The sequence below is a fragment of the Anolis carolinensis genome, chromosome 4, assembly GCF_035594765.1.
Source record: "Anolis carolinensis isolate JA03-04 chromosome 4, rAnoCar3.1.pri, whole genome shotgun sequence".
NCBI lineage: Eukaryota > Metazoa > Chordata > Lepidosauria > Squamata > Dactyloidae > Anolis > Anolis carolinensis.
Genome location: NC_085844.1, coordinates 11,281,955 through 11,294,011, shown reverse-complemented (window position 1 = coordinate 11,294,011; position 12,057 = coordinate 11,281,955).

The following is a 12,057-nucleotide window of genomic DNA, read 5'->3' as shown; positions in this document are numbered from 1 at the left end:
GTTATGGAATACCAGCATTTGTAGTGCACCAGCATATTTTAGTAGAATGCAACTCCCATGGTTCTATAGCATTGGGTCATGGTAGTTAAAGTGTAGTCAAAGTGCATTAATTCTACACTGTAAATGCACCCTCAGTTCTCCTAGCCAAATAATGTCAAACTCATCCATTGGAGCGCTACATTATTCCTTGTAGGATGCTGTCCTACCAGTAGTTTGACATCCCTATTATTCCCTGATTAGGTCCCACCACGGTCAGAATCCGCTTAGCTTGTGAAATTGTATGAGATCAGGTTTGGGCAGGATGGCATTAAAAAAAATAATGTGTCGTGTTTTATAACCAGTAGAGTTTCTAAAAGTGCTGTGTCCAATCCTATAGTATCCATATATGTTCTACAATAATAGCTCCACATCTCTCCTTCAAGTGGAAGTCAATCTCCATGGTACCACTGCTATATAAAATGGCCAGGGAAGAGAGAAAGTGTGAAGGAAAGCAGATGATGTAGCAACAGGGGTTGTATCTCTTGCTAACTGTTCTTTTCTAGACAGGAGGGAAAGAAATATGATTACGTCTTTTGTCTTCTGTGTAGAGATTACCAGTGAGGACAGGCCATTGAGTTTGGCAACCGAGTCTCCTTTGTCTTGGCTATAAGAAAGCACTCAAAGGATCAGGCAAATCCTGGGGTGGGTTTTGTTTTTGTTTTTGATAGACCACAACAAAGCAAGTCAATAGCTCCATGCAGCTGGTAGAAAATGAGGTAAACATTGGCATAACCTCAAATTACATGCCTGAACGTCATCAACAGGATCCCAGCCAGAAATTCTTTCCTGGGGTCTTCTTTCAGTTCTACTGAAATGAATTTTGTGTTTTTGCCTTTCATTTTGTTTACACAGAAAAATATAGAAGTTACAATGAATTACCATGGGGAATGGGAGCAGGCAGAGTTCATGCCAGAATAAATTTAACAGACTATGATGAGTTTTTGTGGCACAAGAAAAACAAATACACGGGAACAGATTTTTTTTTAAAAAGAAACCCAAGAGGTAGATCTACAGCTGAGTTGACACCAACATCTTGCCTCAAGAGAAATTTGAGGTGAATTTTGAGATTCCAACACAACCGCCAAGGAAATCTGTGGGAAACTAGTGGAGTGATGCTAGTGATGTCATTTGCTCAGGGTCCCATTGAATCCCTTCTCAAGAAAACAACTTACCAGGCACAAAGCAACATTTTATAATTTCAGTAACTGGGAAGACACAGAAAAACAAAGAAATCCCCAACTATGGAAAGCAATAGGCCACTTTAGTTGAATCTGCATGGGCTGCTTATTGTGTTGCCACTACACTGCTCATCTCCATCCTGCTGTGGTAGCAGGATAGAGTCTTGACTGCACTGCCTGGTTTCTTCCTGCGAAATAGCTACATTTACCTATATGGGTTATTTTTTAAAATCTTTGTAATGGCAGCCACAGAACTCCAAAGAGCTACTAACTGTCACTCAGAGCCTTTGTTGATGTCATCAAAGATGGGTGGCAATGCCCCTTCCCTCTCCAAATCACAAAAGGCACCTTTGATGACATAGGCAATGACCATGAGCAATAGTCAGATCTTTGGAGCTCTGTGGCCACTACTATTGTGACAAAAATATTACACAGGTAAGTGCCATCCTATTTTTGCTGTGCCACAGAACATAGGGGAAGCAGTGTGACATTACTGGGCCATGTGAACAACAGGACTGGTTCCAAATCAGAGTTATATCAATTGTTCACACCACTTTGTAGTGTGGGGCTCCTGAGCTTCAGGGGAATTCTGAGTCAGATGGGAAGGCCTGGAAAAAATGGAAAATTTGGTTTTTTTTTTCAGTTTTCTCCCAATTTGTCTAGTTTTTTTCTAGGCCTTTCCATTTCTAGTCCTGACACATTCCCGAACTTTTCCTAATGTGGGGCAAAATGGTTCTGTGCATCATATTAAAGCCATGGAGTGAATTTTCACCCATATATGTATGTATATATCTATATTTCTATATATCTATATCTATATATATGAGAGATGGGCTCTGGGTAATTAAAATCTCGTGGCCAGGGATTTAAAGGTACAAAGACTCATGTAAGCATTGGAATGCTTATTCAGTTACCATTTCACATTGTGGCTCTATCTGATGAAAGTCCTCATACAGTCACCAATATCAACTGCACTGCAGATGTTAAAGGAATAGCATTATGCTCATTATCAAAATGGAAGGAGTTCTTGGAATCATGTATGCTATATATTTAAGATCATAGAACAAACCTCTGAAAGATCAGGGGACAGGTCTATCAAGTTCAGCATCTCATAAAGGTTGTCAGTCAAACGTTTCTGAGAAGCTCCTCAATCACAAGGCCTGAAGGTTATACGCCAACCTAGTTACTTGTACCCTCCCCTGATCCCCACGCCAAAAAAAAAAAAAAAAAAACCTTTTCAATTTGGAATGCAAAATTTTAATCTGGTTCACGTGACAATTGGCCACTGGGACTTCTGAACAGAAATGGAAAGTAGAAATATATGCATTGTATGCAAAACATATGCAATAACTATTTTTTTCTACATGGAAATCCATACTCATTCTCTATTTTAAAAAATTCAAGCATTTGTTTAATAGGCGTTTTACTTAACCAATTTTTACTCAATTTCCCCAGCTGACTGAGATATAACTAATGTGTCCTTTCGACTTGTATACATTTTAGCTATTCATATATTTAAATTGTATGCATAATTTTTGTGTGTACAAGCTTTGCAAATGACATACTGTTTCAGGAAGTGAGAATTGACATTTGCACTGAAAATCTTGGAACTACACAACTTCTTCTACAGAACTTAGATACTTATAGAACTGGTTATATATAGAGATTTTTTTTAAAAAAAAACTATTCAAAAGTATCTGGAAATGTTTAAAATCTGTTTCTTGAATGCCATTGCTTTGACTTTACTGTGCAGAAATCATCAATTCTCTTTTTTTTGGCCAATATTTATTTTGGAACAAACCTAGATTAATCTTTATATTTATGGATAGGTTTCATATGCGCCTCAAGGCTCCTTTATAGATAAAAGGCAATGTTGTTCTTAAACGTTATGCATTTTAATTAAAACAAACAAACAATTTGACAGCAGGGATCAAACACTGCAGCTTTTAAAAATATCAAAGCTTTCATGGAGGAGGTTTGAATAAGGAAGATACATGAGAACAAAATTTTTCCACACCTTTTCCATTAGCAGGTCTAAAGAAAAAAACAGGACTTGAAACTCAAAGCTGAATGAAAAGCAATTGGGTTACATTGAGTGAGTTTTCACTTGGGAATAAACTTCCTCACAATTTTTCCAGTTGGGTTATATACAAAACAAAAGTGAGTTGCTGGCATCCGATTTCAGGCAAAACTTAGATAGAACAGGAAGCTGACAGAAATGAATAAGATTCAGAGGCAAAGACCAATATCCTACTACATGCTTACATCGTGTGTGCATGTGCGTGTGCGCGCGCGTGTATGTGTGATTGTGCTATACAATTCTTCCATAAAAACCCAACATTATATAGCCATTTGTGTAACCACCCAAAGTACTTATGATAATAGAAAATTGTAGAAAGCAGGTAATAATGCTTGTTGAATTATTTATGCCTTTGTCTTAGCACTGTCAACATGAGATTTGAGATGCTTATAACTTATAAGTATCTATCCCTAATTTTGGAATAGGAGACTAGCTTATTGTCAGTTTTTCAATGAGAAATGTATGATGTCTCTTTCTGCAGTCCCTGAAAATCAAATGTTACAAAATGAAGACATAGTTTAAAAGATATATGCTATTGAAGAATGTACAATTGCATTGCTAGAATGTAGAATCCTATTGGTCCCAATTAGAGTAAACCCAATGAATCATTTAATCAATGGTGAGTAAACACATAGGTAAATCCAGTTGATCCATTGGCTATATCTGTATTAGGAGTAATTGGATTTGTGCCCTATAAAATGGGTCTATCCGTGCACACCATTTATGAAGCCCTTGCACTTCGCTACTCTGCTGCTGAATACACATGCCCAGTGTGGAACACATCTCACCACGTTAAAACAGTAGATGTGGCTCTTAAGGAGACATGCCACATTATCATAGGATGTCTACACCCAACACCGCTGAAGAAATTATACTGCTTAACCTGACATCCACCGGGAAGTAGCAGCCAGTAATGAAAGGACCAAGGCAGTGACACTCTCTGGCCCATCCCCTGTTTGGATATCAGCCAGCACACCTTAAATCAAGAAATAGTTTCCTAAGATCTACAGCGATACTCGCAGGAACATCTCAGCAAGCAAGAGGCCAAAAGTGGCAGGCTAAAACCTGGAACCTCAAGCCATGGCTGATACCAAATGAGAGGCTCCATCCTGGGCACACAGAAGTCTGGGTGACTTGGAAGGTGCTAACAGATTGGCACTCCGGTACCACGAGATGTAGAGCCAACCTTAGAAATGGAGCCACAAAGTGGAGTCCACAACATGTGAGTGTAGAGAAGAGCAAACCACAGACCATCTACTGCAATGCAACCTGAGCCCTGCCACATGCCCAATGGAGGATCTTCTCACAGTGACACCAGCGGTACTCCAAGTGGCCAGCTACTAGTCAAAGGACATCTAGCATAATGCCAAGTTTTCAACTTTGTTTGTGTTTTTAAATGTGTTACAACTGTACCCTAGGTTCTTTTCTGATAGATAAATAAATAAAATTTATGAAGCCATGAAGTCATTATGAGTGTTGTATACAACAACACAATTACAACCATATGAGAAACTTACACCAACCAGATTTCCTGCTGAAGTGTTCAGTTAGATGGTTCAACAAATAGACAGGTTTCAAGCAAAGAACAAGTTAGCCAAGTAATGATTGGTGGAATTCAGTTTACTTCCTTTGTGATAAGAGTTTACTAGAGTCTGCATGTTTCTTCATGATTCCGAAGGAAAGAATTTATTATCAAAACAAGTCAAATATGGGAGAGTGTAAAATTTATTTATTTATTTTATTTATTTAATTAATTTATATACCGCTCTTCTCCCCCAGGGGGACCCAGAGCAGTCTTACATAATGGCAAGATTAATGCCACATATAATACAAAATATAGTAAAACAAACGATCGTAAAAACACACTTAAAAACCAATATCATACCCCATTTAAAACAGTAAAGCACTGTGTCCATTACAACAGGGCCAGTAGCATTGGGCCAAAAGTCAGAGCCAGTCTGTATTCAATTACACATTAATCCAGCGAATACATCAGATTATATCGACCGTATCTTAGGATGGGCCAAAAGCTTGCTTCCTAAAAGACATGAGTGAGGGGGCTCCCCTAATCTCCCTTGGCAAGGAGTTCCACAGCCGCGGAGCCACCACCGAAAAAGACCTGTCCCTCGTTCCAGCCAAATGCACCTGTGACGGCGGCGGGACCGAGAGCAGGACCTCACTGGAAGATCTTAATCTGCGGGGCGGCTCATAGGGGGAGATACGTTCGGAGAGGTAAGTTGGACCAGAGCAGTTTAAGGTTTTGTAGGCCAAAGCCAGCACTTTAAATTGTGCCCGGAAGCTAACAGGCAGCCAGTGGAGCTGCTTCAACAGAGGAGTTGTATGCTCCCTGTACGGCGCTCCAGTTAATAACCTGGCTGCGGAACGTTGGACTAGTTCCAGCTTCCGAACAGTCTTTGAAGGCAACCCCACGTAGAGCGCATTGCAATAGTCCAAACGAGATGTAACCAGAGCGTGGACCATCATGGCCATGCCAGGCTTCCCAAGGTATGGGCGCAGTTGGCGCACAAGTTTGAGTTGTGCAAAGGCCCCCCTGGCCACCGCCGAAACCTGGGGTTCCAGGCTCAGTGATGAGTCCAGGAGGACACCCAAACTGCGAACCTGCGCCTTCAGGGGGAGTGCGACCCCATCCAGCACAGGCTGTAACCCTATACCCTGTTCGGCCTTACGACTGACCAGGAGGACCTCTGTCTTGTCTGGATTCAACTTCAATTTGTTCACCCTCATCCAGTCCGACACAGCAGCCAGGCACCGGTTCAGGATCTGGACGGACTCCTTGGAAGCTGGAGAAAAGGAATGATAGAGTTGGACATCATCTGCGTACAGATGACACCGAACTCCAAAACTCCGGATGATCTCACCCAGCGGCTTCATGTAGATGTTAAACAACAAAGGGGACAGTACTGAACCCTGTGGGACTCCACAAGACAACGGTTGTGGAGCCGAACAGCTGTCCCCTATCAACACCTTCTGGGTACAGTCCTCAAGGAAGGACTGGAGCCACTGCAATGCAGTACCCCCAAGGCCCATTCCTACGAGGCGACCCAGAAGGATACCGTGGTCTACGGTATCGAAGGCCGCTGAGAGATCCAGGAGAACCAGCAGGGACACACTCCCCCTGTCGAGCTCTCTGCGGAGATCATCCACCAAGGAGACCAAGGCCGTCTCAGTTCCATGCCCCGGTCTGAAGCCAGACTGTGCCGGATCCAGATAATCAGTTGCTTCCAAGAATCCCTGGAGTTGCGAGGCAACCACGCGTTCCACGACCTTGCCCAAAAAGGGGAGATTGGAAACAGGCCGAAAGTTATTCCAATTAGTGGGGACAAGTGATGGCTTCTTCAACAGCGGTTTTATTATGGCTTGTTTGAGGCCGGCTGGAAGTCTGCCTTCCCGGAGGGAGGCGTTCACCACCACTCTTACCCACTCGACCAACCCCCCTCTGGCTTCTTTAACCAGCCAGGATGGGCAGGGGTCTAGGATGCATGTGGTCGCTCTCGCTTCTCCAAGGACCTTGTCCACATCCTCGGGTTGCACAGATTGAAATGAATCAATCAAAATAGGACAAGCAGGTGCTCTTGCTACATCTTCGGAGATTGCATCAACCGTGGCGTCAAGCTCGGAACGAATCAAAACGATTTTCTTTGAAAAGAACTGGGAAAAAGCTTCACATTTCTCTGCCACATCATCTGTGGGCGCAGTTTGAGGGGTGTTGTTAAGCAGCCCTCTGACAGTTCTAAAAAGTTCGGCAGGACGGTTTTTGGCTGCCTCAATTCTAGAACTATAATAGGTTTTTTTACAGCAGCCATTGCTTTGCAATATGTTTTCCTTTGAGCTTTAACCCGTTCTAAATTTGATTCCCTCCGTCGCTTTCGCTACACACGCTCTAGACGCCTCGTCTCGCGCTTCATCGCTGCCAACTCCCCAGAGAACCAGGGCGCTAGTTTAGCTCTGCGCATTGCGAGGGGCCGCTCTGGAGCGATCGTGTCTATTGTCCTGGCCATCTCCCCATTGTAGAGAGTGACCAGAGCATCAACAGAATCACCTACCGAGAAGGCGGGAACATCCCCAAGAGCCATCAGGAATCCATTTGGATCCATAAGCCTCCTGGGGCGGACCATCTTAATGGGTCCACCACCCCCGCGGAGATTAGGGGTTGCAGTAATTCTAAACTTGACCAAGTGGTGGTCAGTCCATGACAGTGGGACTAACGAGAGCTCTTCCACACCACCACCATTCTCCCATCCCTGGCAAAATACCAAGTCCAATGTATGTCCAGCACAGTGGGTAGGGCCAGAAATCACTTGGGACAGTCCCATGGTTGCCATGGTATCCATGAAAACCTGAGCCGCTCCCGACAGGGTGGTCTCTGCATGTATGTTGAAGCCTCCCAGCACAAGAAGCCGCTGAGACTCCAACACCAAGCTCGAGATCACCCTGGCTAGCTCAGTCAGGGAGTTTGTAGTGTTGCGGGGTGGACGGTACACTACAAATATCCCTATACTGTCCCGGTCTCCTACCCGCAGGTGGACGCTTTCAAATGAGGTAGATTGTGGGATGAGGCATCTGGTCACGGGGATAGAATCCCTATAGATTATTGCAACCCCACCTCCCCTCCCTCCGGATCTTGGCTGGTGCTGAACAGAGTAACCTGGAGGACAGAGCTGAGTGAGGTTAGGCCCACCCGACTCGTCCAACCAGGTTTCTGTTATACAAGCCAGGTCTGCTCGCTCTTCTAATATCAGATTACTTATAGTGGTCGTTTTCCCATTAACTGATCTGGCATTCAACAGCACCAGCTTTAATCCATCAGGTCCGCCATCCCGGATACCCAGACTCACCTTGTCAGGAGACCCTTTTGGAATACGTTTTGGAACTAATAATGATCTCTGAAAGTCCCTAGGCCCAATTAACACATTTGGTCTCCTTTTCCCGTTCCTCCCTTTTCCTATAACCGTCCCAATGGCGTCTCCATGGCTGGCAGAACTCCCCCCATCCTCTGCACATCCCCCACTCTCCTCCCCTGACCATTGTTTAGCTGGGTCAGCCTGACTGGGCCAATTGAACAAGCCAGATGGTGGCACTTCCCACCCTCTTCCCACCCCCCTTACATAGTCTCCAAAACCCTCCAACACTCCCCCCTCCCCTTTTACATTCACATCCACGTTCCAATTACTGATAGTGACCTGTGCAGAGGAATGGGAGATATTGTAAAAGCAGAATCCTAGTAACAGTTGGAGGCTATAAAGTGCACAGTACATAAGTAACAATAAAACTAAGGGGCTGGAGGAGCCAATCCTATATCTAAAGTGCGTATCTGTTAAATACATTGAATAAATGTCTATTGCCGAAAAACCAATCTGGTTCTGGGGGGGCAGTCCCGATCAGTGATTACAACACCACCACATTTTAACATTAGGTTAGCAGCCACACAGGATTTTTAGCAGCTATACAGTACTGCTCTCAACTTCCCAGTCACAAGAGGATTGACGGCTCAGTTTAACAAAGACAAATTAACCCCCCGTCTTCCCAGGTCCAACCAAATTTAGATTAAATTCTGGCAATGGGTCCAACCCCAGAAGTCAGCCAGTGGTGGTAATAGCTATGGTATGGGCCCAGCCCAGAAATTCCCAAAGTCTCAACCCCTTGACAGGCTGCCAGATGCAAAAAGATGTGATAAGATGTGAACAGCTGAAGATGAGCCCAAGGACAAACCAGTAGGCCACGCTTCGTAGCAGGCCGAGGGCCAGAGGGAATGGTAGGACTGAGAACGCAAATGTTTTAAAGCCAGCTGCTCTGCCTTCTTCTCCAGAATGTTTATGGAGTTTTTAAAGTTTTTCCCTCTCTCTTTCCTCCTCACACCAGCAGAAGCAGGGCTGGGGGTGTGCTGGCAAGCAGCGATGGTAACAGCAAGAAGTAAGCAGCAGGCAGGTGTTTTAAGGCCTCCTCCTCCACCACCCTCTTCTTTTCCTCCTTTCCTCCTCACACGAGCAGAAGCAGGGCTGGGGGTGTGGCAGCAGGACTCACTTCTTGTGTGCTGGTAGCAGCGATGGTAACAACCATGGATAAAATGGTCAAATTCATCTATCCTGACCTAGAACTTTGTGTTTTAATGATCAAAAGCCTGGGATTTTATCTCTCATTATTTATTATTTATTTACAGTATTTATATTCCGTCCTTCTCACCCCGAAGGGGACTCAGGGCGGATCACATTGACACATATAAGGCAAACATTCAATGCCATATAACATAGAACAGAGACAGAGACAGACGCAGTGATAGAGACAGGCGCAGAGGCAATTTAAACCTTCTCCAGCTTCCAGCTTCCTGAGGGTATGCGTGATTCCAGCCACAGAGGGAGCAGCTGCTTCATCATCCACTGCGATGGCACTTCCTCATTCCAACGGCGGCTGGATGATTTTTATGGTGTTGTAAATTAGCCTCCCCACATATAAGTGGTAGATGCAACTATCTTTTGGGTTGCTTAGGTCAACAACAAGCAGGGGCTATATTTTATTTTAATTGTCGGGTGCTCACCCCAACACGGGCTGGCCTCGAACTCATGACCTCTTGTTCAGAGTGATTTATTGAAGCTGGCTGCTAACCAGCCTGTGCCACAGCCCGGCCCCTGATTTACAATTACAGCACAGAGTAGACCACTCCCCAAAGTCTTCTCATTTTTATCACATATGCCACACACACACACATACATACACGATGATACAATGTGGTCTTCTTCAAGCTGATAATACATTTCAGGCAATACAAATGGGAAAAGTTCTTATTAATTTTTTAAACACAGGCATTATAAATTAAGGGCAAAAAACTTGTCCCAGTGTAGGGACAGAAAAAAGTGCCATTTTTTCCATTCCTAGGATCTAGACAGGTCAGTAGGTTAGGCAGTCCAAAGATAGGAAATTCAGGTTCATGAGCCTAGGCAACTAGAAAACACACATCCCAACTGATATTAAAACTAGTGCACATAATGGCCAAGACTATATTCTTTGCTTCCATAGCACAAATGATGTCCTGTCGAATTATGTAGCAGTCGTGCTATGCTTCCCTTATAATAAATGATGTTGCACACACAACTGTATATATTTGTCAGCACACAAACACTTATATTTTGTCCTGCATGTCAACTGCTTTGGATCTCATATTAAGCGAAAGATAGGATACCAGACAGAAAAACAGAAAGAGTAATAAATAGATGATAGATAGAGCAGAAACTGACAGTTCATTGTCCTGAAGATAAAGACATTTTGTGCAACATTCTCCGTATATTCCTGCTACTCATGCTTTTCTCCTTCTTTTTTTTTGCTACTTGTTTCAAGTTGGAATATAAGAAGTGAAAAGAAATATATGATTATATATCAGGTATGTCTTGTGTAATGGAGAGATGCCTTTTGTTTAAATTGGAACTTTGTTTAGGCCGCAGTTTTGAATAGATGTGAACGTTTTCATCAAAAGGAAGAATATGGATAACCAAGCAATGTTATAACCAACACATGGATAACCAAACTATAATTATTTGGGAACTAATCTTATGACACTGAGATTTTTTTCCTACTAGCTTGATTTTGAGCATATCTTCTATGAGTCGTGGATGTTATATTCTGTTCTTTAATCTGAATCCTGTCTTAAGAGAAGTTGTCCTTGGGTTTCTCAGATACCAGATAGAAAATATTGCATAAAGATTGCTTATACATTATTTTTCTCTTCTTCTCTCCCTCCATATCAGCAATTTGGCAGTCTATACACTTTGAAAGTCACACTGTACATGTATTAATGTCATGTAAATATTTCCCAAGTAAACCATACTACCGTGCAAATTTGTTGGTTGTGAACCTATTTTATTCAGCCAGTGCAAAATGTTTGATTTAAGCATAAAGCAAATTAGCCTTTTCATATCTCATTACAATGAACCAATAGAAGAAGGGAAGTAACAAAAGAGTCGTGAGGACAACCATTCTTACAGGCTTAAAGTCGTTTGCTTCATCCTATTGTGCCTGTGCCAAAGGCCATGGGAGTCTCTTAGGGGAGACCTCAACATGTCTCTGATGGGCTTCTGATCGCATACATGGGTTGTGAGGTTAGAAGAAATGCATTAATTTATTCATTAAATATAGTGATGGAAAGCACCCTCGAGGCCTTCATCCCCATCCTTTTCCTCAGGCAACATGGATTTTCTTCATATATTAACCCTTCTCAAGCAACTTCAGATCATAGTACATCCATTAATATGTCTTTGCATTCCAGATATTGGGTAATCTCTTTTAACAAAGCTACGATTCATTTAGTATATTCACTATTGCAGTCATCTGTATCTGTTTCATTTATATCTATTTTTTTAATCTATTTGTGCTTTGTTTCTATAGACAGATTCTTGTTGGGAATTTTCATCTATCTAAATAAAATCTGCAGAATTTAGAATTTGACAGTTCTATAATGTCTGATCCATAGCCTTGTGGGATCAATTTAAAATGTTTCAATACTCATTAGGTAAAGGTTTCCCCTGACGTTAAGTCCAGTTGTGACCGACTGTGGGGGTTGGTGCTCATCTCCATTTCTAAGCCGAAGAGCCGCCGTTGTCCATAGACATCTCCAAGGTCATGTGGCTGGCATGACTGCATGGAGTGCCGTTACCTTCCCACCGGAGCGGTACCTATTAATCTACTCACATTTGCATGTTTTCGAACTGCTAGGTTGGCAGGAGCTGGGGCTAACAGCAGGTGCTCATTCCA